General features: G+C 37.9%; 4 pseudogenes; 3 read left to right on the forward strand and 1 right to left on the reverse strand.

The window, feature by feature from the left end:
• Positions 1–442: 442 nt before the first annotated feature.
• LOC138080180 (olfactory receptor 4C46-like) lies at positions 443–9,345 on the reverse strand (annotated as a pseudogene).
• Positions 9,346–11,315: 1,970 nt separating this feature from the next.
• Positions 11,316–12,225, forward strand: LOC138080181 (olfactory receptor 4C16-like; annotated as a pseudogene).
• Positions 12,226–14,728: 2,503 nt separating this feature from the next.
• Positions 14,729–15,172, forward strand: LOC138080481 (DNA polymerase epsilon subunit 3 pseudogene; annotated as a pseudogene).
• A 7,236-nt stretch (positions 15,173–22,408) lies between these two features.
• LOC138080330 (olfactory receptor 4C46-like) lies at positions 22,409–23,351 on the forward strand (annotated as a pseudogene).
• Positions 23,352–27,063: the final 3,712 nt, after the last annotated feature.

The following is a 27,063-nucleotide window of genomic DNA, read 5'->3' on the forward strand; positions in this document are numbered from 1 at the left end:
AGCTAAGGATCTACCTTCATTCTTTTACACATAGACATCTAGTTTTGCCAAGACAATTGACTGAAAGCCTCTTTTGCCTTTGGATGATGTTGGCATACTTGTAAAAGAATCATTTAACCATTCCTGTGATGGCTTATTGCTGGCTCTCCTTTCTGCTGCTCTATATGCCTGTTTTTATGCCAGTACCACACTGTTTTGATTACTGTGGCTTTACAGTAAGTTTTAAAATCAGGAAGCATGAGATATCAAAATTTTCCTCTTTTCTTGCGCCCATTTCTTCTCCCCCTGCAGAATCTATGAGGTATACTGGTTATCTATTTTTCTTTTATCTCATAGATATTCTTTGATGGAAACATCAGTAATGCACTTTTGACATTTGCATCAATGGAATCCATGGTGGGCTTCATACATCTTTTGTTTGTCACCTGAAATCATTTTTCTATTACACATCCATAATGGTATTTTTCATATGGGCATTTCTCAAGGTATGGATGAAAGGATTTAACATGGAAGTTATTAAAATGTAGAATATAGCAACTGTTTTATCAATAGGTAAAGTAACTGGTGGTCTCAGGTACACAAATGTGAAAGGCACAAAGGATATGATAACAACTGTGATTTGGGAGACACAAATGGAGAGGGCCTAGTGCTTCGCCTGCAAACTGTGGTTCCTTAGGGAGCACAGAAAGATGACATAGGAGCCCATCAAGAGGAGGAAGTTTAACTGACAGAGGAATCCACTGTTGGCAACAACAAAGAACTCTAGAGTGTGAGTATCAGTGCAGGCAATATTGAACAAAGGATTCAGATCAAACAAAAAGTGGTCTATGACATTAGGGCCACAGAAGAGTAATCTGAAGATGAAGAAGATCCGTATGATTCCATGAAGAAAACTTCAGACTTAATGTCACTCCAATTAGCAGCCCACACATCTTCCAGTTCATGATATTTGTATAGTGCAAGGGTTTGCAAATGGTCACATTGCTATCATAGGCCATCATGTAAGCAGGATGACTTCAGTACCTCCAAAGAAATATTCCCCAAAGATTTTGGATCATGTATCCATTGAATAGGATGGTCTTATTTTCACAGAGTGAATCTGTGATCAGTTTAGGAATATTCACAGAGGAATAGTAAGGATCAATAAAAGAGAGATAGGCCAGGAAAATGTACATGAAAGAACTTGGTAATGGACTGACTATGATGGTTACCATAATGAGCACATTTCCTACAACATTTCCTAGATGACAAAATACACAACAAATGCAATTTATTTTCTGCATCTTTGGATTCTGTGTGGGCTCAAGGAGAACAAACTCAGTCATGTTCCTATTCTCCGTGTGTCTTATATTATGATTAATTAAATTACCCCCCAAAATACTTTTTTATTAGCTCAACTGTGCGTTCACTAAGCCTCTACATGTAATAAAAAGATAAATGCTTTGATTCTATTGAGTTCCAAGTTATTTTCAAATTACTTTCAATTTTTCTTTTGATATAGGAAAAAAAGTTTCTGATCTCTTAAATCCCCTCAAAGGCATGAGTGGATAATGTTTAAAGTTAGACATGAGGAACTCTGTGAACACATAGGCAGGAGATTGCCTGAGCACATTTAATCATGTAAGATGCTCAGAATCTAATATGAATTAACAGATCTCACATATAGTTGTAGCCAACCTGCAATGAAAAGTAGAAAATGGGTGTAAAGGCTATGAATGTAAAGCCAAGGCATATTCCCTTTATTCTTAGGAAACTGGAAACCATGCAAGGTAACCGAGAATGTGAGATTATAAGGATGAAGACAGATTTGAGAAAGAGTGAATGTGGATGTTATTCTAGGAATTACCTTTGAGAGATATATATGAAGTGTGCTGAGTTTAAGTAGGGAGATGGAAAACACAAAGGATCACTGGAATCAGACTATTTATAATAATTGACAGAGCATTGGTAATGGGAAAGTAATGAAAAGATACAGAAGCTACTGTAATAAAATTAACATATTTTTAAATCTAATAACTTTATGATAACTAATATACACTTAATGATTGACTGCTATATGCATGATATGATTACAACCTATGTAAATGGTATTATTTCATCCATAAAATAGATGACAAAAGTCTGATTATATAATAGTAATAATATAATAATAATGTTCAGTTCAGTTCAGTCACTCAGTCACGTCCGACTCTTTGTGACCCCATGAATTTCAACACACCAGGCCTCCCTGTCCATCACCAACTCCCGGAGTTCACTCAGACTCGCTTCCATCGAGTCAGTGATGCCATCCAGCCATCTCGTCTTCTGTCGTCCCCTTCTCCTCCTGCCCCCAATCCCTCCCAGCATCAGAGTCTTTTCCAATGAGTCAACTCTTCGCATGAGGTGGCTAAAGTACTGAAGTTTCAGCTTTAGCATCATTCCTTCCAAAGAAATCCCAGGGTTGATCTCCTTCAGAATGGACTGGTTGGATCTCCTTGCAGTCCAAGGGACTCTCAAGAGTCTTCTCCAACACCACAGTTCAAAAGCATCAATTCTTTGGCACTCAGCCTTCTTCACAGTCCAACTCTCACATCCATACATGACCGCAGGAAAAATCATAGCCTTGACTAGACAGACCTTAGTCAGCAAAGTAATGTCTCTGCTTTTGAATATGCTATCTAGGTTAGTCATAACTTTTCTTCCAAGGAGTATCTTTTAATTTCATGGCTGCAATCACCATCTGCAGTGAATTTGGAGCCCCCAAAAATAAAGTCTGACACTCCACTGTTTCCCCATCTATTAGCTAAAGCTAATTGTAAAGGGAAGATACTTTGTTATTTAGGCTTCATTAAAAACAGGTAAGGTGGTGATAGCTTATGGTGAACGGTGTCGGATTCGTGATCTTTGAAGATGTAGATTTAGCTTCAAGGACCAGGGACCAGGCTTGATCCCTAAAGAGCTTTCATGTAGCAGAGTTTTATTAGAGTATGAAAAGAGACAGAGAAAGCTTCTGACATAGACATCAGAAGGGGGATGGAGAGTGTCCCCCTCGCTAGTCTTAGAAAAGAGAGTTACGTGCTTTTTCAATTGATTATTATAATAAATCAAAATAATGTCTCAAGGTTGTAAAGATCTTACTAGACCCACTCCCACAATTTACATTTTAAGATGACGGGATTAGAACTAACAATAGAAAGATATTACCAGACCTACTTCCATAATATACCTTTACTCCCATAGTATACATTTTAAGATAACAAGATTAGTCAATAGTTTCTTCTTAAGGAGAAACAAGCAAGATACTTTGTGATATTGACTAAGACATATGGAAAAAAGACATTTGTCCTTTTCTCCTTGAAAGCATCAGACCCCTTTCTCCTCCCTGGGGACTCCAGACTTCTTATCAATCTGCCTAGGAATTATCTGTCTTAGTAGTTACTACTTTCATTTTTATACTTATTTTACACATTAAGAAGTAGAAGTGTAGAGTGCCTACCCCAAATCAGGCAGCTAAAAGGGGCAGAGCTAAGATTAGTTTAGATTATGCTTTTTTTTTTTCACTTTAAATAATTTATGCCCTATGTCATTATTATAATACACACTGTTGAATTAGTAAATGTATTTTAATAGGACTGAAATGGTCCTATTTTTATTTTAATATTACTTCAGAGACAGTTATATATATAAAGCAATTTCATCAACCTATGAAGAGACTCAGACTGGAATCCCCAATATTAAGAACTATGTAGTACTGCTTTCTGGAGGAGGAAATGGCAACCCACTCCAGTATTCTTGCTGGGAAAATCCCATGGACAGAGGAGATTGGAGGGATAGGGTGCAAGGATTCACAAAGAGTTGGATATGACCGAGCCACTAAGCATGCATGCACTGCTTTCATTGAGGATCCATTTTACCTTTCTCTTCTTTACCCACTTTTCTTCCATCCAAAATTTCCCTATAAACAATGAGCCCACAGACTCTTCTGAAAATGTTGAAATGATGATCCAAGTTGTTGAGCACATTAGTTTGGGAATCAGAAAAATCAGATTAGGATCTTGCCTTTTTCTATTTGCAACTTTTTAATGTGAGATGGAATTTAGTCAGTTTACATTCTTATTTCTTCTAATATCGAGTGAGAAGAGTAATCCATCTCACAGGCTGTTATGAGAATTGCTTGAGGAAACATTCAGGAAACAGCACATTGCTGTGTATTTACAGAAGACATCCACCTATCTTTATGAATATTTATGCACCCAGAATTAGGAAGAATTGACATTTTGGAAATAATACAGAAAAACATGTAACCATGCAAGAAACCGAGGAAGAATCATCTCCAGTTTCAGGGAAGGCTGGTGTGCTGCAGTCCATGGGGTCATGAAGAGTCTGACACGACTGAGCGATTGAACAACAACCACAACTAGTTTATTGACATCAGTTGTAGAGAGACTATTCAAGTCCCATGGAATGGTACTGGTGACCTTGTGAAAACAGAACTGATAAAAAAAAGTATATGTTTATTTCTGGACTTTATATATTTTTGTTTATGTTTGTCTTATTTTAGTACACTTTAAATTATTGTAGCTTTTAGTAAGTTCAGCATAAAAATAAAAGTTTTCCAAATGTGTTCTTAATTTGTCAAGACTGGGGCTTTTTGGAGTTCATTACATTGCTATAAGAATTTTAGGTCTACCTTCTTTTTTGCCAACAAAACAAAACAAGGCTATTAATATGTTAACAGGAATTGCTTTGAATCTGCAGGTCATTCTGGGGAGTGTTGTTATCTTAATTGTTGTTTAGTTGCTAAGTCATGTCTGACTCTTTTGTGACCCCATGGACTGTAGCCCTCTAGGCTCCACTTTCCATGGATTTCCCAAGCAAGAATACTGGAGTGGGTTGCCATTTCCTCCTCCAGGGAATCTCCCTGACTCAAGGACTGTACCTTCACCTCCTGTATTGGCAGATGGGTTATTTACCACTGAGCCACCAGGGAATCTTTTAATCCATAAATATGGAATATATTTCTGTTTATAAATCTTTAACTTCCTTAAAACTATTTTATAGGTTTCAGTATAAAAATCTTCACACACTTGGTTAAATTCCATTTTTTTCCCCAGCATATGAAAAGAGTCACTTTTTTTGTAGCATAATATTGTTTTTAATTTGTTATTTCATATTGGAACATAGCTGATTAAGAATGTTGCTAGTTTCAGGTGTACCACAAAGTTGTTCAGTTACACATCAACATCTATCCTTTATCAAATCCTTTGCCCATTTAGGCTATTACAGGATATTGAGCAGAGTAGGAGAAGGTACTTGTTGATTATTCATTTTAAATATAGAAGTATGTACATCTTTCAATGTTTACACTAAAACAAAGGACTTTTCATAACATCATTACAGTAGTATTCTGTATCTGTTTTGATATGTGACCACATAAAACAAGTTTTATACTTTCATATATATTCACATTGCTGTCTATTGTCCTTTTAACTAGAAGAAACTGCTTTAGTATTTGTTATAAGCTAGAAGTGAAAAGCTAAAGTGCTGTTTGCTCAGTCGTATCTGACTGTCTGTGACCCCGTGGACTGCAGCCCGTGAGGCTCCTCCGTCCATGGGATCCTCCAGGCGACAACGCTGGAGTGAGGGGCCATTCCCGTCTCCAAGTGATCTTCCCGAACTAGGGATCAACCAGGGTCTCCCACATTGCAGGCAGATACTTTACCAGCTGATTCACAAGGAAAATCCAAAGCAGGTGTGGTCGTGAGTGACAAATTTCCTCAACTTTTGATTGTGTGGATATGGCTTTATATCCTTGTCATTTAAAAAATAATTATTGAGGTATAGTTGATGTACAAAAAAGATCTTCATGACCAAGATGATCAGGATGGTGTGATCACTCACCTAGAGCCAGACATCCTGGAATTTGAAGTCAAGTGGGCCTTTGAAAGCATCACTACGAACAAAGCTAGTGGAGGTGATGGAATTCCTATTAAACTATTTCAAATCTTGAAAGATGATGCTGTGAAAGTGCTGCACTCAATATGCCAGCAAATTTGGAAAATTCAGCAGTGGCCACAGGACTAGAAAAGGTCAATTTTCATTCCAATCCCAAAGAAAGCCAGTGCCAAAGAATGCTCAAACTACTGCACAATTGCACTCATCTCACAATGCTAGTAAAGAAATGCTCAAAATTCTCCAAGCCAGGCTTCAGCAATATGTGAACCGTGAACTTCCAGATGTACAAGCTGGTTTTAGAAAAGGAAGAGGAACCGGAGATCAAATTGCCAACATCCACTGGATCATGGAAAAAGCAAGACAGTTCCAGAAAAACATCTATTTCTGCTTTATTGACTAGGCCAAAGCCTTTGACTGTGTGGATCACAATAAACTGTGGACAATTCTTCAAGAGATAGGAATACCAGACCACCTGACCTGCCTCTTGAAAAATCTGTATGCAGGTCAGGAAGCAACAGTTAAAACTGGACATGGAACAATAGACTGGTTCCAAATAGGAAAAGGGGTACGTCAAGGCTGTATATTGTCACCCTGCTTATTTAACTTCTATGCAGAGTACATCATGAGAAACGCTGAGCTGGAAGAAGCACAAGCTCGAATCAAGATTGCCAGGAGAAATATTAATAACCACAGATATGCAGTTGATGACACCCTTATGGCAGAAAGTGAAGAACTAAAGATCCTCTTGATGAAAGTGAAAGTGGAGAGTGAACAAATTGGCTGAAAGCTCAACATTCAGAAAATGAAGATTATGGCATCTGGTCCCATCACTTCATGGGAAATAGATGGGGAAACAGTGGAAACAGTGTCAGAATTTATTTTGGGGGGCTCCAAAACCACTGCAGATGGTGACTGCAGCCATGAAATTAAAAGACGCTTACTCCTTTGAAAAAAAGTTATGACCGACCTAGATAGCACATTGAAAAGCAGAGACATTACTTTGCCAACAAAGGTCCATCTAGTCAAGGCTATGGTTTTTCCGGTGGTCATGTATGGAGGTGAGAGTTGGAATGTGAAGAAAGCTGAGCACCGAAGAATTGATGCTTTTGAACTGTGGTGTTGGAGAAGACTCTTGAGAGTCACTTGGACTGCAAGGAGATCCAACCAGTACATCCTAAAGGGGATCAATCCTGGGTGTTCATTGGAAGGAGTGTTGCTGAAGCTGAAACTCCAATGCTTTGGACGCCTGATGCAAAGAGCTGACTCATTGGAAAAGACCTTGATGTTGTGAAAGATTGAAGGTAGGAGGAGAAGTGGATGACTGAGGATGAAATTGTTGGATGTCATCACTGACTCAATGGACATGGGTTTGGGTAGACCCCGGGAGTTGGTGATGGACAGGGAGGCCTGGTGTGCTGTGATTCATGGGGTCACAAAGAGTCGGACACAACTGAGCGACTGAACTGAAGTTAACTGAACAGATGTGTGAAATAATACTTCACTGCAGTTTAATTTGCCAGAACAGTCTTGAGAAAGGACAGAGCTGAAAGTTTCAACTTTCAAGATTTCAGACTACTTCAAAGCTACAGTGATCAAAACAAGGGACAAAAGCAGACACAGAGGTCAATGTAACAAAACAGAGAGCCCAGAAATAAACCCACACACTGTGGTCCATTAATCTATGATCTTAAAAGTGGCAAAAATATGCAGTTGGAGAAGGCATCCTCTTCATTAAATGATGCTAAAAGAATTAAAAAGCTACATGTAAAAGAATAAAATTAAAACATTTTCTAACACATATACTTTTAAAGGTATACTTAAAATGGATTAAAGACCTGAATGTAAGACTGAAACCATAAAACTAAAGGTAGAACTATAGGTAGAACACTCTATGATATAAATCATAGCAATATTTTTAAATGTATCATGATTGAAAGTATTTTCACAACAATGGAAGCTATAAACAAGATGAAAAGATATCCTGAATGGGGGAAAATATTTGCTAATAATATGTTTGATAAAGGGTTAATATCCAAAATACATACATAGCTCATGCAATTAAAAAATGAAAAAAAAAAAAAAAACAACTGATTCAAATTAAAAGAAGACCTAACAGAATTTTTTCTAAAGAAAACATGCAGTTGGTCAAGAGGCACTTATAAAGATGTTTAAAGTTGTTAATTTTTAAAGAAACATAAATTATATCCTCTTCTTTCTTAAAAGACACTGTTTTATGTATTAAATTCTTGCTTAGAATTTTTTTCTTTTTCGTGTGAAAGACTGTATGTTGTTGTTCAGTCAGTCAGGTCAGAGTATTTGCACCCCATTGCCTGCAGCACACCAGGCTTCCTTGTCCATTATCTCCCAGAGTTTGTGCAAATTCATATCCGTTGAGTCCATGATCCTATCTAACTATCTCATTTAATTGGCTATATTATAGCACACTTTTCCATTCTGGTAAGTTTCTAACACAAGGAGGGATAATTTAGGTACTAACTCGTAGCATAGTCGTTTCTGGATGGCCCACTTTCTTTTTAATGAATAACTATTTTTATTTATTTATTTATTTTACCTGCTCTCTCTACCATTCATTTGTTTATTCCTCTTTTTTTCCCTGGTAAGGTTGTTCAGTGTGAAGAAGCTGAGAATTCCAAATACTTGTTTATGTGTGATTAAAGCGCATGAGAAAAATTAACTTGTTTTCCTAATAAGCTAAATAGACAAATGAAAGCTGTTTATTACGTATGAGATGTTTCTGACTAGTGTAATGGAGAAAACTTTAGGAAGAACACTCTCCATGATGCCAAAACCTTATGTCATTATTTTTTAAAATATTCTCCCTGGAATTCAGAGACGAGCATTTTTTTTTTCACTGCTCGGTGAAAAGGTTGGTATCAAAAAAGATGGTCAGAATTGACACTTATTCAGTGTCTTCTAACAGGTAAGTGAAAAACATTTTCCACGTTTTACTCTAGTGGCAAAATTACAAAATTAGCCATCACAATTTTCTAATATATTTCCATCTCTCTTTTTTTTAAATTTTGAATGCACTTTTTACTTTTCGCAGAACTGTGTAAAAGAAATAGTTTTTTTTTTAGATTTACTGTTAATATAAGAAAATAAATAGAATAACACAAACGAGGAAAAATGATGTTATGAACTCAATAAATCTTGAGATGTTAAAACTCATTGTAATGAAATAATAAGGGAATGTATTTCATGTGTTATTGTTTTCATTACAAATTCTAGAGATAGCAAAGTTTAAGAAAGTTCACACATAATGTTGGTGTAAGGTAGTGTGACAAGATAAACCCTCACTAGGAGCTAAGAGTACTAGAAATAAGACATAAGGTTCATGGAGACAGTGATCTTCACATAGCTTTGGGAGAACAGCAACTTTTCCATCTCCATGTGACAACTTTGCACAGAACATTGTATATCACAGTATAAAATAATCCCTCCTTATATTCTTCTAAAATAGCATCATAAGTTTTTAATTGGCACTTTCTACATTTCAAAGGTTTAATTTGAAAAGGTGAATACCTGTTTCTCAGAAAACTTTTGGAAGAAACATGGCAATGAAGAGCCTGAAAACTATAATTAAGTTTATGTGGGATGAGCACTCCCGAGAAATACTGGGTAGAAATATTTCCTTTTCATCAATATTTGTACCTGTCAGTGTTCTTCCACATTTGGTCTCATTTACCCTTACCCCTCCACCAGGCACCAGTTCTACATCTAATAAGATTTGAACAGAAAAGAAATATTAATTTATTGATAAATATGGCAGACAGATATATATACATAAAGCATGAATAATGAGCACTTTGGGGGCCACTTTTTGACTTGCAGGCAGGCTGTTTTCTAAGGCATCTGTGGGTCAGATAATCAGAAATCATGGGGGCAGAGTGAGGAGCTTAATGATGGTAGATTATATATTCTTTTACTTGGACTACTGAGTGATAAATAGTCTTCGGACAATCTGTTAAACTTCCCACAAAGAATGGCAAGTTCTGCAAAGAAATAAAGTGAGTGTAGAATTTCCTTTAAAGATGGACATCTAGGGCAACTGAGTCAGGGGGAATTGGACAAAGAGCCTCCTTTATTTAAGCAATGCTTCTCCCTGTGGCTTCTGCCATAAGACAACTCTTTAAGCACAGAAGATTCTGCCTAATGCTAAATAGATAATGTTTCACCCTTATCTATTTTTCAGCTTTGCCCGCCTGCTTTGCTTTTAGCTCTTCTCTCCAAGCCCCCACATCAAGAGATTATCTGGTTATTTTTAACAAATATAGTCATTTAAAATTTGTAACATCCATTTGAAGAATAGAAGTGAAGACTATCTATTGAAAACCAGCATTACTTCTTTTTAAAAGTACATCTTCTGCCTTCTCCTTCTTTGATTTTTTTCTGAGACTTGCGGATTTTCAGATACTTGAACAATACAAACTCTCCTGGGAATAAAACCATGATTGGATCATATACCACCCACCTGATGACACACAACCATTTCCCAAAAATACTCCAGATCTAAGATGCTTAAGAGAGAAATACTAACGTTTGAGTAATAACCCGCCATCCTTCATTTAGTACCATAACTTCAGGAATTCTGAGTATTCTAAATGGTATTTTTAGAAGTTGGAAAAAAAGATAAACTGGGATATTTGAGATAATGGCATATGAAATAACATTTATTTCTGATTGTTAGTATTTGTCTAATACAGAACTTCACATTCAAGATGATAACAGCAGATTATTTAAAGGGTATATTTCCTGTTCCATTGCTCAAGCTGCAATAATTGGAATAAGAGTGCAAGGAAGAGGTGGAACATATTATATATATATATATACACACATATATATGATTATATATCTCTATGTATAGCAGTTATGTGATACATAAGTGTTTATGTATAATGGTTTTAACAGAGTTAAAGGTATAGTGTGACTTTATATCATAAACCTCCAAAGGCAGCCATGTATATCCTAAATCCCAAGTGATATAGCATGAAAAACACGTGCCATAAAGTTTTTGAATATGACAAACAAATGAAAGAAATAACAAAGACATATCTCTTAACTATACATTCAACAAATTGGAAAATTTAATCAATAATGATATCAAACAGCAAGCTTTCTAAAAGAAAATCTTATAGGAAATTATTACTTTCAGAAGCTTATTTGAAACTCACAGTAAACCTTTGCAGTGGTCATTAAAAATTATCACACAAAGTGTTAACATGAGTTATCAAGAAATCACAGATACAATGGTCCCCCAAAGTAATATTTCATAACATCATGTAACATCCTATGAATTATTTCCGTATTTTTTTTCCAGATTGATCATTTTGCAGTCATCTCTTCTCCTCTGTCATGAAATCATGCAGCTGAAAAATAATGTGACTGAGTTTATTCTGCTTGGATTGATACAAGATCCTGTTAGGAAGAAAATAGTGTTTGTCATTTTCTTGATTCTCTACTTGGAGACATTGCTGGATAACCTGCTGACTATTGTTACTGTCAAGACCAGTCAGGCACTTGGGAGTCCAATGTACTCTTCCTTTTCTACTTCTCCTTATCTGATGCCTGCTTCTCTACTTCCATAGCTCCCAGAATGATTGCTGATGCTGAAGAAGACCACTCTCTCTTTCAGTGAGTGCATGATCCAAGTCTTTACATTCCATTTCTTTGGCTGCCTAGAGATCTTCATCCTTGTCCTCATGGCCACTATGTGGCCATCTGTAAGCCTCTGCATTACACGACCATCATGAGTCATTGAGTCTGTGGTGTGCTAATGTCCTTGGCCTGGTTGGGTTCCTGTGTCCATTCATCAGCTCAGATTCCTCTAGCCTTAAGTCTGCCTTTCTGTGGTCCCAATGTAATTAATCACTACTTCTGTGACTTGCAGCCTTTGTTGAAACTTGCCTGTACAGACACCTATGTGACCAACCTACTCTTGGTGTCCAACAGCAGGGCCATCTGTACAGTGAGTTTTGTCATGCTTTATCCTGTATTATCATCTTGTATTGTCTGAGAAACCACAGGGCTGACGGGAGGAAAAAAGCCCTCTCGACCTGCATCTCCTACACCATTGTGGTCATCTTGTTCTTTGGTCCTTGCATATTTATATACACTCGCCCTGCAACCACCTTCTCCATGGATAAGATGATAGCTGTGTTTTATAAAGTTGGGACACCTTTGTTCAACCCTCTGATTTATACCCTGAGGAATGCAGAAGTGAAAAATGCCATGAGGATGTTATGGAGTAAGAAGTTGACAAAATATGAATAGAAATTTCAAGATTTATTCAGTGTTTGAACTGACCTAGAAAAAGTCCATAGAGACCATTCTTGTCTCATTGTGAAGTTAGTATAATTCTATCTTAGGGTGTGCCACTGCCCTTAAGATTGAAAAGCAGTGTGCACACATATACTTGTTAGTGTTGAGTCAATCTTATGTAGAGGAGGAGAGGACACTAGGTAGAAGCAGGCTTTAAAGCCCAGTAGCTTAAATGCTGTGTCTTTATATCTCTTGCTTGCCTGGCATTAATTTCTCTGAGGTTTTCATCTAATGTGTTCCCTGCCCTTCTTCACCTTGCTGTCTACTGTTTTGCTCCGATGTAACCTTGTCCTATATTCTTATATACACAATTTAGTAACTTTTTTGTTTCCTCAACATTTTATTAAAAGCTTCTCTTTCATCATATCTATTCCATGCACATAACTGCAGAAGCTTCATGTAGTAAGAGACAGTATATAATCTAGCATTTTTTTCTTTCAATTATTTATTGTTCAATCCAAATTCTTACCATATGTTTAACCAGACCCTTCCTTCTCAGATGGAGTTAAAATTCTGTCAGTTTTTTTCAATATTAAGAAGGTTTTAATTGTTAAGTTTCTTCTCAGTTTAGCATTTTTAATAAAACCTACACTGTGCTCCTCACATGACGGAAGTGACTTAATCCACATGCACATTGTGCTCCTAATATGACTTCTGCTGATCTGGGGACAGTATTAAGGTTTCTCTTGAATCATGCCAATCATGATATTGAAAAAATAATGGTGGACTATTATAAATATAGTATATATATTATAAATTAAATAGATTTATGTGGGGTTGGAGATAGAGTGTAGACAGTTGATGTTAGTGAATTTCAAAATATTCATACATTGAATATGCTAAGTCAGAAGTTATTTATGCTTGAGAAAGAATTATTTATGTACATATATATTAATTATGAATTTCCTTTCTTGAAAAAGACAAATTAGAATCAGGAAAAAGTATTTCTGGTGGTTTCTAGAAATTCTAAAGAAGTAATGGGAACAATAGGTAGCACCCAAATCAGTTTTAGTGAAGGAAAATAATTCTGTGTTAGATACTTCAAAGACAACATACAAATGAACAAGAGTCATATTAAAGATGCTCAATATTACTAAGTATTAGAGAAATGCAAATTCAGAATGGCCATCATTAAAAATGTCTACAAATGACAAATGTTGGAGAGGGTATGGGGAAATGGGAATTCTCCTACATTGCTGGTGTGAATGTAAAATGATACAATAGCTAAAGAGAACAATATAGAGGTTTCTTAAAAAACTCAATATACCTACTAAGTGACCCAGCATATGGATTCTGGATATATGCTAGGAGAAAACCATGCTTCAAAAGGTTACATGCACCCTGATGTTCATCACAGTGCTGTTTACAATAGCCAAGACTTGGAAGCAACTTAAATGTCAACAGATGAATGGAGAAACAAAATACAGTATATATATATATATATATATATATATATATATATATATACACACACACACACACAATGGAATATTACCCTGCAATTAAAAAGAATGAAATATACCAATTACAGCAACAAGGTTGGATCTGAGATTGTTATACTAAGTGAAGTAAGTCAGACAGAGAAAGACAAATATCGTATGATATGGCTTATATGTAAGAATCTTAAAATAAAAGATACAAATATACTTATTTATAAAACAGGAACACTCAGAGACTTAGAAAACACAATTATGATAACCAGAGGAAAAAGAAGGGAGGGGAGGGATAGACTGTGAGTTTGGGATTGACATGTATATGCTGCTATATTTAAAACAGATAATCAAGAACCTACTGTAGAGCACAGGGATCTCTGGTTAATATTCTGTAATAATCTAAATGGAAGAATAATTTAAAAGACAAAGGATGCTTGTATGGGTTTAACTGAATCACTTTGCTGCATGCATGCAACTAACACATTATTGCTAATCAATTGTATTTTAATATAAAATAAAAATATAAAAACTAAATGAACGAACAGAAGGTTGTAAGGTATTGATAAAAGAATAAACATAAAAATCACTGAAACATCATAGAAAGTCCAGGAATATACTTAAATATATGAAGAGTTTTACAAAGATATCAAAGTAATTGAAGCAGAAATAATATATTTTTCAACAAATTATACCACATCAATTGGATATCCATATATGAACAAAAGGAAGCTCAACCACTACCTAATGCGGTAGATGAAAACTGGCTCTAAATGAGTCATAGATCAAGAGGTCAAAGCTAAACTTATAAAAATTCTGTGAAAAAATTACAATCAAGAACCATAAAGAAACTAAAAAATTGAACATTGTTAATATTTTAAATCTTCTGATCATTAGAGATTATACATTTTAAAAATAAAAAGGGTGGGACAGAGCCTCGCTGGGTCAGACCGTGGCGACGCGGGAAGTCCGGACGCCGTGGCGGCCTGAAAAGGAGGTCGCAGGCACGGTCCCCGGCCGCGACCATGGCGGAGAGGCCCGAGGACCTAAACCTGTCCAATGCCGTCATCACCAGAATCATCAAGGAGGCGCTCCCGGACGGTGTCAACGTCTCCAAGGAGGACCGGAGCGCCATCTCCCGCGGCGCCAGCGTCTTCGTGCTGTACGCCACATCCTGTGCCAACAACTTTGCGATGAAAGAGAAACGCAAGACACTGAATGCCAGCGATGTGCTGTCAGCCATGGAGGAGACGGAGTTTCAGCGGTTCGTTACCCCATTAAAAGAAGCTCTGGAAACTTATAAGAGGGAGCAGAAAGGCAAGAAGGAAGCTTCAGAGCAAAAGAAGAAGGACAAAGACAAAAAAACAGATTCAGAAGAGCAGGACAAGAGCAGGGATGAGGACAATGATGAAGATGAGGAAAGGCTGGAGGAAGAAGAACTGAATGAACGGGAGGAAGTGGACAACTGAGAAGGATGGGGAGGCGCCCCTTGGAAAGAACCACGAGAAAACTTGGTACACGTTTGTGTGAAGCTTGTTCTGGCTGGGCAGAGTAGTCTTAGGCAGAAGAGCCTGATAAGATTGAAATAAAAACTGAATTAATCATCAGGATTATCATCAAAGCCAGTGCTTCCCAGACTCGGAGCATCTGAGTAGCAGAATCCTGGTTTGCTTAATCAGTCTCAAGGTTATAACTTTTGGCAAGAGGGATTCTGAATAGCAAATTTAATTGGTCAGTTTGATCTCTTTTGTTTACATACACATATAGTTAGGCAATTGTTGACCCCCAGTTCCCTGCCTGCCCCCCAGAAAAGTAATAATAACTTCCATGCTGCTAACTGTGTCCCAAATCACAGAGACAGTTAAGGCTCAGGAAAAACTGAGGTTTGATCACAGTCAACCTATTTGATTATACAATATTTGGCAATAATAGCTTATTTCAAGTGATAAGAATGGCTTAGCTTTAGGAAACTACTAAAAAGGTTGAAGAGAACAATAAAATCTGCTGTCTCTTCACTTGACAGTAACGTTAATTTAATTTTGTTTTCTATAGACCCACTTGGCTTAGAGCCCTTCTTTATTGCCTGTAGGCGTGTAACCTGCTTGGGAGGCTACCTTCTAGGCACATTGTTTTCAAATCCACAGAGCAGAATTAGTTAAGCAAGGTTGCCAATGTCTTAAACTGCCCTCTTATAAAACAGATGGTTTAGTTTTAAATGCACCTCACTGCCTGCCACTGTACAGCTTCAGGATTTGTCATCATCTCCTGGAAGGTATAAAATTCCAGGTTTTCGTGTCCCGTAGTCCATCTTCCAGATTTGTGACTATGGCTTTTCCTTTTCCAATTCATGACAAGTTCCGAACTTTATTTCTACTAGGCACAGCTTTCTCCCTCTGTGCTTCTCAGCACCTGTCTCTGTCCTGCCTCTCCTCTGCTCCCCACTCCCACTTTCTCTGTCCCTCTTTTTTTCACTTCTGCCAACCCAGGAACTTGGATGACCTGCAATATCCCAGAGTATAGGTTCCTCTGATTCCCTAGTTCTAATCTCATGTCTTAAAAGTGATTTTGTAAACCTCTTTGGCCCATGAGGGAAATCTGATGGTGCTCAGGAATTTACTTCCTCCCCTAACCCATCCCCTTTAACTGCTTGTAAGTATCTCTGTTGACCTTTCCAGGTGTTCTTCTCTTTCCATTTGGTGCTCCAAGCACTTTTTTGTTGGCCTTTTTAAGTTAAGTGCTTGGAGGTTGAAAGGTAGTGAAGTGTAGTTTGACACTGTTTATTTGTTAAAGGAATACAGTGGAAAGTTTGTTGATAATTGAGTGAAGAATATTGAGAAAATTATAATGCTTTGTATAATAAAAAACATTATTGTTAAAAAAAATAAATAAAAAGGCAATTCACAGAGTAGGAAAAAGTTGTATCTACATATACATGTACAAAATTTTACATTATATATAAATTTATGTGTAAAATTATATATGTAAATTCATTTTATATATGATGCATATATATGAAAGAAGAACTATATCTAGAATATATATTATATATATATAACCTATAATTTAGTGATGAAAAACCCAGAACTCCTATTTCAAATTGCACAGAGGTCTTAAAAAAAAAAAAAAAAAAAAAACTTCTGGAAAAAGGTATAGAAATTGCCTATAATATAACATTAAAAATTATCAGCTTCAGTAGTTATCAAGAAAGCAAAGTAAAACCTCCATAGTTTATCACTACATACTTCCTAGAAGGACCAAAATGGTACCAAGGGACAGAGATGTCAAAAAATTTACTTTGAAATCAGAACTAATTTCTTGTGTTTTATGTATCTATCCACGTGTGTAATGTCACTTGCTCCTAAGTCACTTCAGTTGTGACCAAATCTTCGTGACCCCATGGACTGCAGCCTACCAGGCTCCTCAGTCCATGGGATTTTCCAGGCAAGAGTACTGGAGTGGGGTGCTATTGCCTTCTTTGGTAATGTCACTTAGTATTCCATAATGACTGTCACAACTTTTCCAGACATAACTTACTGGAAACTTTTCAGAGTTTCTCTCTCTATATATATATAATGATTGTGAAAAACAAGTTTGTATTCAAATACTTTCAAATGGCCTCACTGCTCCACCTCTCAAGAAATCAGTACTAGATTTCCAGGAACTTTGATACTGATAATAAGAAAGTTCTCTCTCTGACATGAGTGCACAAATTAACTATATCGCAGGTCCCAAGGCTGGAATACTGCTCTCCTTGTCATTCACATGGCATTTGTCCTTCTTAGATAAACCAGGCTTGTATAAAGAGGATTCACCTATTTTAGCTGCAAGTGCAGGGAATACAACTCCTCACTCAAGAATGAGTGTTTCTCAAGCATGTCTCTTCAGAATACCTACTTATAAGAAAAATCCTTTCCATCAAAGCAGATAATTAGTTCCTGGGAGAGAAAAGAGCAGCTATAAGACAAAGTCCTTGAACCTGTATTGGAACCTTGTTAAATATCCACACATGCAATTGAAAATGTCTTTATCTGTTATTTACATTTTCAGAGAAAGACTTGTCAAGAGTTGAAAGATCCATTTGAAGGTGTTTCCACCACATTTCTGCCTGCTGACTTTTGGAGTAGACCATCCATGGATGATCATTTCTCCATCGTTTTCTGTATCAGTTTATTCTAAGTTCAAGTTCCAGGTTTTCTGTGAAATTTATTGACTCTTTAGGCTAGAAGGAAATATGTAAACATATAGAACGATTTATCTCCTATTGATTTTATATTGAGTTATCTGAATAGCTTCTTTCTGAATGTGTCACATCTTATTGAAACTTCCTTATCCTAGGGCTTCCCTGGTGGCTCAGAGGTTAAAGCGTCTGCCTGCAATGTGGGAGACCTGGGTTTGATCCCTGGGTCGGGAAGATCCCCTGGAGAAGGAAATGGCAACCCATTCCAGTATTCTTGCCTGGAGAATTCCATGGACGGAGGAGCCTGGTGGGCTACAGTCCATGGGGTCGCAAAGAGTCGGACACGACTGAGCGACTTCACTTTCACTTTCACTTATCCTAAGAGGAGGTCAGTTTGAAGATGGGATTAGTTCTGAATACCTTCAAATATCATTAATATCATCGAAGATGAGAAGTTAAGTTCTTCAATAGTGATGATGCTTAGTAAAGACTGTTACTTTACATATATTGTTGTTGTTCAGCTTCTTACTGGTGTCCGACTTTTTGTCACCCCATGGACTGCAGCATGCCAGGCCTCCCTGTCCATGACCAACTCCCGGAGTTCACTCAGACTCACATCCATCGAGTCTGTGATGCCATCCAGCCATCTCATCCTCGGTCGTCCCCTTCTCCTCCTGCCCCCAATCCATCCCAGCATCAGAGTCTTTTCCAATGAGTCAACTCTTCGCATGAGGTGGCCAAAGTACTGAAGCTTCAGCTTTAGCATCATTCCTTCCAAAGAAATCCCAGGGTTGATCTCCTTCAGAATGGACTGGTTGGATCTCCTTGCAGTCCAAGGGACTCTCAAAAGTCTTCTCCAACACCACAGTTCAAAAGCATCAGTTCTTCAGTGCTCAGCCTTCTTCACAGTCCAACTCTCACATCCATACATGACCACAGGAAAAACCATAGCCTTGACTAGATGGACCTTAGTCGGCGAAGTAATATCTCTGCTTTTGAATATATTATCTAGGTTGGTCATAACTTTTCTTCCAAGGAGTAAGCGTCTTTTAATTTCATGGCTGCAATCACCATCCACAGTGATTTTGCAGCCCCCCAAAATAAAGTCTGACACTGTTTCTACTGTTTCCCCATCTATTTCCCATGAAGTGATGGGACTGGATGCCATGATCTTCATTTTCTGAATGTTGAGCTTTCAGCCAACGTTTTTGCTCTCCTCTTTTACTTTCATCAAGAGGCTTTTTAGTTCCTCTTCACTTTCTGCCATAAGGGTGGTGTCATCTGCATATCTGAAGTTATTGATATTTCTCCCGACAATCTTGATTTCAGCTTGTGCTTCTTCCAGCACAGTGTTTCTCATGATGTACTCTGCACAGAAGTTAAATAAGCAGGGTGACAATATACAGCCTTGACGTACTCCTTTTCCTATTTGGAACCAGTCTGTTGTTCCATGTCCAGTTTTAACTGTTGCTTCCTGACCTGCATACAGATTTCTCAAGAGGCAGGTTAGGTGGTCTGGTATTCCCATCTCTTTCAGAATTTTCCACAGTTTTTTGTGATCCACACAGTCAAAGGCTTTGGCATAGTCAATAAAGCAGAAATAGATGTTTTTCTGGAACTCTCTTGCTTTTCCCATGATCCAGCAGATGTTGGCAATTTGATCTCTGGTTCCTCTACCTTTTCTAAAACCAGCTTGAACATCAAGGAGTTCATGGTTCACGTGTTGCTGAAGCCAGGCTTGGAGAATTTTGAGCATTACTTTACTAGCATGTGAGATGAGTGCACTTTTCAAAAACAATAGCTATTTTAAAGAATTAAATTTTAAAATTTATTTTTAATTCTAGAAGAAAGAATTCACCTCATTATTCTGCAAAATGTTGAAAATGACAGTCCCAGTGACTGAGCATATTAGTCTGGGAATTAGAAACCCAGATTAGGATCTTGCCTTTTCCCACCAGCAGCTTCTTGATCTGGGGTACATTTCTTGCAACCTTAAATTCTTATTTCTTCTAATATCAAGTGAGAAGACTAATCCCCCTCACAGGCTGTTATGTGAATATAAATGTATCCAGCACACCACTGAAGACACACAGAGGAACTTTACTTATTTTTATGACTATTTTTCCACAGACGATTAGGAAGAATTGACTTTTTTGGCAATAATACAGAAAAAAAAAATTAACCATACATTAAACTAAGGAACAGTCATCTCCAATTTTAAAGAAGCCAAAGAGACCCATGTTATGCATAGCAGTTACTCCAAAGAAGAGTTCTACATATTCATGTTTGGACTAAACAAGTCATGGTTTGTATCAGTTAATAATCATGTTGATGTATTTTTGTGTGTGAGGTGTATTTAAATTTTGTTTCCAATGTCATGATTAGTCTTAATTATTTAAAAATGTATATGATGGCAAAATAAATGTAGATTAGAGAATTGAGTCTTACAAATTTCTTAATCTTGATAAGATTCAATTTTTTCATCTGTCAAATTAAGTTAATGACACAATTATTGCTATTGTGTGCTATGCTTATTTCTGCTATGTGGATGGAATGATACCATTCACATAGATTTATTGCAGATCACTTCTATACATGGATGACTCCTCGCATGCAGCTCTGTCTGTGTTTGAAAGCTGACTGGTCCATTCATAATGTATGTATTTATTTGTGCATCATTCGCAAACACCTTTTTTTTTTTTTAGCAGTTTACTAATATCACATGTTTGCTGCTGCTGCTAAGTCGCTTTAATCGTGTCCTCTGATTATTTGCGACTTCGTGTACTAACAGTCCAGAAGTGTATTTGTTGGAAAGGAACCGTCCTTTTTTTCTGACTCCTCCCAACTCCCCCATAATCCTCTCCAAAAGAATGAACTGCAGTTAATGGCTGGATGTGCATTTTTCTAGATGGTTTGTATGCATAAGTGTATTTTTTGAAACGGCAGTGGGTCATAAGGTACAGCTGATTTAAGTGTTACTGAATAGTGTGGGCACCTTTGTGTGTGTGTGTGTGTGTTTCTGCCTCATCCTTTTCCTGTTGTCTGATCTACTGTCTGTGTTCATCACTTTAATAGCTGCCTCCTATTCTGTAAGTCATTAAATCCAGTCCTCATGATGGGACATTTGCTGATCTTGTAAATAGCTCTACAGCCAGCATCTTTGCACACAGCTGTTTGTCCCTTTATCTTCTTCCTCAGGATAAACCCCTAGAAATGGGGTTGTTAGAGCAAAGGTAGGTCGTTATGTGGAGGGCCCAGGAAGCTTTGCCAGTCTGAACTCTCATTGGCAATGCTGAGAACCCATTTCCTCCCAGCTGTCCCCCGTGGTCACTGCCCAGATGGGCCTGCTCACCAGTATTAACAGCCACACATCTTAGGCTGAGGCTCTAAGCTTAAATTCGCATTGATCTCTGTTTACTTGGTGTGTCCACTTTTTTTTCTATCACTGCACAGTATGAAGTAGTGTGGGTTTGATCGCTGGGTCAGGGTGATCACCTGGAGAAGGAAATGGCAAGCCACTCCAGCATTCTTGCTGGGAAAGTCCCATGAAGAGAAGAGCTTGTTGGGTTACAGTCTATAGGGTCGCAAAGAGTCAGACATGACTGTGGTGACTTAGCATGCACACAACCATGCCATGCATATAGTAATCTATTGTTAAAAGTATATCTATAAATTATTGGATTATGGAAATTTATAGGAAAGATGTTAATTTTGTTACAGTCACTCCTGTATCTTTACATTACTTTCCCATACCAATGCTTTGCTGCAATTTGTCAGCTCATATATAGTCTGATTCTTGTATTCCTTTCTGTCTTTCATCTTCCTATCATACAAATCACACAAATATCTTTACTAGATTTATATGCAGGATTCTCTGTTTCTCAAATCTCTCTTCATCCTTATACTCACATTCTCAATTACCTTACACGGTTTCCCATTTCCTAAGAGCAGCGAGAAAATCCTAAGCCATTCATAACTTTTACATCCATTTTCAATCTCTTGTACTTAGCTACTTCTACGTGCTCACTCAGTTGTGTCTGACTCTTTATGACCGCATGGACTATAGACCATCGGGCTTCTCTGTTTATGGGATTTTCCAGGCAAGAAATGGAGGGGTTGTCATTCACTTTTCCAGGGAATCTTCCTAACTCAGGGATCGAAGCTGCCTCTCCTATTTTTCTTGCATTGTCTGGCAAATTCTTTCTCACTGAACCATCTGGGAAGATTTTCTACTACTATGTGTAAGACCTGTTGGTTCACATTAGGCTCTGGGTCATCTCAAATGATTAAATGTGCACAGATGGTCTACTGCTGTGTGTGCATAGGGTTCCTCATGTCTCCAACTACAAACATATCCTAGGAGAGGATTTGAGTTAACTTCAAGAGATCAGAAATATTTTCTTCCTTTATCAAAAGAAAAAAATACTCTTCAGAATTTAGAATTCAATAGAATTTGGCATTTATTACATGGAAAGTATAAATTCAAGATTGAGCTAATATTTTTTTTTTTCAGGTAATGTAATTAACCATGATATACATGGAGAATATGAACAACGTGACAGAGTTTGTCCCACTGGGACTCACATAGAATCCAAAGCTACAGAAAGTCATATCTGCTGGTTTTTCTGGTCATCTACATTGTCTCTATGGTAGGGAATGTGCTCACCTTGGTCACCATCACAGTCAGCCCATTACTGGTGTCCCCAGTGTACTTTTCCCTGGCTCATCTCTCTTTTATTGATGCTTGTCACTCCTCTGTCAATAACCCAAAATTGATTGTAGATTCCTTCCATGAAACAAAAACCATCCCTTTCAATGGGTGCATGACTCAGATCTTTGGGGAGCATTTATTTGCAGGTGCTGACGTCATCCTCCTGACTGCAATGGCCTATGACCGCTAAGTGGCCATCTGCAAGCCATTGCACCACACCACCATCATGAACTGGCAGTTGTGTTGGCTGCTAATTGGAGTGGTATGGGTGGGAAGCTTTCTCCATGCAACCATACAGATCCTCTTCATCTTCCACTTACCCTTCTGTGGCTCTAATGTCATAGATCACTTTATGTGTGATCTGAACCCTTTGCTCGAACTTGCCTGCTCTGAAACCCACACTCTAGGGCTCTTCATTGCTACCAACAGTGGTTTCCTCTGTCTGTTAAACTTCCTTCTCTTGTTGGGCTCTTATGGGGTCATTGCGTGCTCCCTAAGGACACACAGTTTGGAAGCGAGGTGCAAGGCCCACTCCACGTGTGTTTCCCACATTACAACTGTCATCATATTCCTTCTGCCCTGAATTTTTGTGTACCTGATACCAGCAACTACTTTTCCAATTGATAAAGCAGTTACTGTGTTTTATACCATGATAACTCCCATCTTAAATCCCTTTATCTATACCCAGTATAGAAATGCCCAGATGAAAAATGCTATTAGGAATTTGTGTAATAGAAAAGTGGTTTCAGGTGATAGATAGATAAAGTTTACAAGAAGCCCAGCATTGATTCTACTAATGCAAATGTCAAAAGGACATTGCTGATGCTTTCGACAAAGAACACCTATGAGATAAAAGGAAAATAAATAGCCAGTATACATCATAGATTCTGCAGCGGGGAGAAGAAATGGGTACAAGAAAAGTCAGGAAAAACTTAGCAGGAGACTACTTCTGTATGTTTGGAGCATTCTACCAGGTTGGGGCTTAGTTTTTCTAGTTTCATCAGTGTATGTGGATTAATGAACTCATTCTAATAAAAAAAAATTTAAAAATCCACTCATATTTAGCAGTAATCTCTGTAATAATCCAATGAAGTCGACATTGCTACTTACCCTCATTTTACAGGTGGGAAAGCAAGCAGAAAGAGGAAATTTCCGAAACAGAAATATTGAAGATTATTTAGCTGTATTTAGCTGATCTCTCAGACTATGTTCTCAGCTTCTGAGCTATGCTGCCAGGCAATGATAACAGAAAGGACACATAACTACATTATTACTTCCATTTTTTGAGACAAGCACTGTGCTGAAACACACATGATGCCATCCAACCATCTCATCCTCTGTCGTCCCCTTCTCCTCTCACCTTCAATCTCTCCCAGCAGATACTGAATAAGTCAGTGTAAATATAAGAGAAGATGAAAAACTCACATAAAATATGCAGCAAAATGTAGCTTTGAACACTATGATTTACATTCAATATTATAGCTGGGGCAAGTAAGAAAGGTTCTAATAATTTTATAATAGATCCAGGAAATATATGAGGGAATGGATAAAAGTAGAAAAGTCATTAACTTTGATCAAGCCTGATTTACTGATATGGGCTCACTAAGCAGTGGTGGTAGTTTAGTCGCTAAGTTGTGTCCAACTATTTGCGACCCATGAACTGTAGACAAATAGGCTCCTCTGTCTATGAGATTTCTCAGGCAAGAATACTGGAGTGGGTTACCAATTCCTTCTTCAGGGGATCTTCTCCTCTCAGGGATGGAACACAGGTCTGCACTGCAGTCAATCTCCTGAATTGCAAGCAGATTATTTGCTGACTTAGCCACCAGGGAAGCATCCACTAAGCAGAGAAATTGCATTTAATGTAGCAACTGGAGGAGGTAAGAAAGACTTTAATAGGATTTTTGTGGTGTGTAAGATATGAATCAAATGGTAACCCATAGTGAGCAGCTTCAGTTCAGTTCAGTTCAATTCAGTCGCTCAGTTGAGTCTGACTCTTTGCGACCCCATGAATTGCAGCACGCCAGGCCTCCCTGTCCGTCACCAACTCCCAGGGTCTACCTAAACCCGTGTCCATTGAGTCGGTGATGACATCCAACAATTTCATCCTCAGTCATCCCCTTCTCCTGCCTTCAATCTTTCCCAACTTCAGTGTCTTTTCCAGTGAGTCAGTTCTTTGCATCAGGTGGCCAAAGTATTGGAGTTTCAGCTTCATCAGTCGTTCCAATGAACACCCAGGACTGATCCGCTTTAGGATGGACTGGTTGTATCTTCTTGCAGTTCAAGGGACTCTTAAGAATCTTCTCCAACACCACAGTCCAAAAGCATCAATTCTTCGGTGCTCAGCTTTCTTCACAGTCCAACTCTCATATCCACACATGACCACTGGAAAAACCATAGCCTTGATTAGACAGACCTTTGTTGGCAAAGTAATGTCTCTGCATTTCAATATGCTATCTAGGTCATAACTTTCATTCCAAGGAGTAAGCGTCTTTTATTTTCTTTTTTAATTTTTTTTTAAAAAATTTATTTTTACTTTACTTCATTTTACAATACTGAATTGGTTTTGCCATACATTGACATGAATCCACCATGGGTGTACATGCATTCCCAAACATGAAACCCCCTCCCACCTCATGGCTGCAATCACCATCCACAGTGATTTTGGAGCCCAGAAAAATAAAGTCTGACACTGTTTCCACTGTTTCCCCATCTATTTGCCTTGAAGTGATGGGACCAGATGCCATGATCTTCGTTTTCTGAATGTTGAGCTTTAAGCCAACTTTTTCACTCTCCTCTTTCACTTTTGTCAAGAGGCTCTTTAGTTCCTCTTCACTTTCTGCCATAAGGGTGGTATCATCTGCATATCTGAGGTTATTGCTATTTCTTCTGGCAATCTTGATTCTAGCTTGTGCTTCTTCCAGCCCAGCATTTATCATGATGTACTCTGCATATAAGTTAAATAAGCACGGTGACAATATACAGCTTTGACATACTCCTTTTCCTATTTGGAAGCAGTATGTTGTTCCATGTCCAGTTCTAACTGTTGCTTCCTGACCTGCATATGCGTTTTTCAAGAGGCAGGTTAGGTGGTCTGGTATTCCCATCTCTTTCAGAATTTTCCGCAGTTTATTGTGATCCACACAGTCAATGGCTTTGGCATACTCAATGATGCAGAAATAGATGTTTTTCTGGAACTCTCTTGCTTTTTCCATGATCCAGAGGATGTTGGCAATTTGATCTCTGGTTCCTCTGCCTTTTCTGAAACCAACTTAAACACCTGGAAGTTCATGGTTCACATATTGTTGAACCCTGGCTTGGAGAATTTTGAGCATTACTTTACTAGCGTGTGAGATGAGTGAAATTGTGCGGTAGTTTGAGCATTCTTTGACATTGGCTTTCTTTGGGATTGGAATGAAAACTGACCTTTTGCAGTCCTGTGGCCACTGCTGAATTTTCCAAATTTGCTGGCATATTGAGTGCAGCACTTTCACAGCATCATCTTTCAGGAATTCCATCTCCTCCACTAGCTATGTTCATAGGGATGCTTTCTAAGGCCCACTTGACTTCACATTCCAGGATGTCTGGCTCTAGGTGAGTGATCGCACCATTGTGATTATCTTGGTTGTGAAGATCTTTTTTGTACAGTTCTGTGTATTCTTGCCACCTCTTCTTAATATCTTCTGCTTCTGTTAGGTCCATACCATTTCTGTCCTTTTTTGAGTCTTTCCCATTCTGTTGTTTTCCTCTATTTCTTTGCATTGATCACTGAGGAAGGCTTTCTTATCTCTTCTTGCTATTCTTTGGAACGCTGCATTCAGATGCTTATATCTTTCCATTTCTCCTCTGCTTTTTGCTTCTCTTCTTTTCACAGCTATTTGTAAGGCCTCCTCAGACAGCCATTTTGCTTTTTCACCTTTCTTTTCCATGGGGATGGTCTTGATCCTTGTCTCCTGTACAATGTCACGAACCTCATTCCATAGTTCATCAGGCACTCTATCTATCAGATCAAGGCCCTTAAATCTATTTCTCACTTCCTCTGTATAATCATAAGGGATTTGATTTAGGTCATACCTGAATGGTCTAGTGGTTTTCCCTACTTTTTTCAGTTTAAGTCTGAATTTGGCAATATGGAGCTCATGATCTGAGCCACAGTCAGCTCCCAGTCTTGTTTTTGCTGACTCTATAGAGCTTCTCTGTCTTTGGCTTAGAAATACTCAAACTGTTTCAGTTTAATATAGAGGAAGAGATTAACAGGAATAGACTGTAACATAAGAAAATTCGTTATGGAAGATCTACTCAGTCTCCCTGGGAAGGTACAGAGCACAAAGCTTTCATCACAACTGTGAGAGATAAATTTGAAGGGGGGAGTTTGGCATCCTTGAGAAGCTCTTTTCTATATGCCAGCCTTCTGGTTTCTGGTTTGCAAATTCGCATGTGTTACTATTCCTGGGGAATATTAGCCAAGTATT

This window comes from Capricornis sumatraensis, chromosome 5 (assembly GCF_032405125.1).
Source record: "Capricornis sumatraensis isolate serow.1 chromosome 5, serow.2, whole genome shotgun sequence".
Classification (NCBI taxonomy): domain Eukaryota; kingdom Metazoa; phylum Chordata; class Mammalia; order Artiodactyla; family Bovidae; genus Capricornis; species Capricornis sumatraensis.